The sequence below is a fragment of the Stegastes partitus genome, unplaced genomic scaffold, assembly GCF_000690725.1.
Source record: "Stegastes partitus isolate 25-593 unplaced genomic scaffold, Stegastes_partitus-1.0.2 Scaffold57, whole genome shotgun sequence".
Taxonomy (NCBI): domain Eukaryota; kingdom Metazoa; phylum Chordata; class Actinopteri; family Pomacentridae; genus Stegastes; species Stegastes partitus.
The window spans coordinates 176,159-177,083 of record NW_007577788.1 but is presented as its reverse complement, the minus strand read 5'-3'; positions in this window follow the sequence as shown (position 1 = coordinate 177,083).

Here is a 925-nt window from a genome sequence, read left to right as displayed (position 1 = left end):
GGCGGGACCTCACGAACGCTCGGCGGCGGGACCTCCGCGACGCTCGGGAGCGGCGAGGTCTGATGTCGCCGGGAGCCGCGTCTCTTCTCCGGGACAGCGGGCTGCAAACACTGCGCCTGGCACAGAACGCTCCAACTGGAGATTGTAGCAGTTCTCCAATCCAGTTGTGGACTATGTTGCTGTAACCAGGGAGAGCCCAACACAACAGGGGCCAAGGGCGAGGAGACGACGTAGAGCTGGATGCTCTCTCGATGGTTCCTGGAGGTGATCAGTGGCAGGGGAGTGGTGCGGTGAGTGGCCCTTTCAAATAATCTACCTAAGCACAAATTATGCGCGGGTTTTCTAGTAGTTCCAGCGGGGCATTTTCCCGACTAGCCAACTCAGAGCCAATAAAATTGTCCGAAGCCCCAGAATCAATTAAAACATGTACTGAAAGAGCTCAAGACTCTATGTGCAGGTTCGCAGGCACAGTAACTCGGGGAGGAAGAGAGGGGGCAGTAACGGGAGGAGTACTCACGGGGAAATCCGGGGAGGATCCGGCACTGGCAGACGGCATTTGGTCCAGCCGAGAGGTAAATCCTTGGACCTGGGAGGAGAGGGTCTGGAGGTAGACACTTATCCCGTGAAGCAGCTGGTCGTGCTTTCCAAGCAGTTCTTCTTGGGCATTAAGAGCCTCCTCAACGGTGCCGGGGTTCGTTGGGTCCATGATTTTGGCCAGAGGATTCTGTGACGACTCGTGCTCAGTGACAGTGCGGGTGGACCCAAACGAAAAGGGAGACGGGAAGAAGGGTTAAAGGAAACAGGATTTATTGAAGGAAGGTGGTGGAGTGAAGTCTTTGGGGTCGGGATCTGAGGAAGGGGGGTCCCGAGGGTGGTGCACGAAGAGCCGGTGCCTGAGAGTGTCTTGGTCCGTGGGGGTTTTCCC